This window comes from Brassica oleracea, chromosome C2, assembly GCF_000695525.1.
Source record: "Brassica oleracea var. oleracea cultivar TO1000 chromosome C2, BOL, whole genome shotgun sequence".
Taxonomy (NCBI): domain Eukaryota; kingdom Viridiplantae; phylum Streptophyta; class Magnoliopsida; order Brassicales; family Brassicaceae; genus Brassica; species Brassica oleracea.
Genome location: NC_027749.1, coordinates 21094731 through 21095237, shown reverse-complemented (window position 1 = coordinate 21095237; position 507 = coordinate 21094731).

Here is a 507-nt window from a genome sequence, read left to right as displayed (position 1 = left end):
CTATTTTTATGTGCTCATAATATTATGGTTTATCAAGACTAGCAAAATCGTATTCAATTAATCATGCAAATTAGGGTTTAACAATCAATGGATTTTAGCAAGACTAGTAAAAAGATTTATTAATCACTCAATCAGTTTCAATGCTGATTTTAGCGATACTAGAATATAGATTTCAAGCATGACTTTCAATGAATCAGTTTCAAGGTTGATTTTAGCAATACTAGAATATAGATTTCAAGCATGAATTTCAATGAATCAGTTTCAAGGCTTATTGGTATTTAACATAAATCATGTGTAAATAATTTATCTAGTATCCAAATTTATCAAACCTCAAAAACATATAATCAGATCAATCAATTTAATCAAACTTAGCATACAATCTTAAACCTCGAGACATTAGATTTTATCATGAATCTATCAACCTAGCATACAGATTCTCAATTCTCAAAGACATCCAAATCAGATCAATATAACATATCATACGGATTATTTAGGGTTTCTATTTAA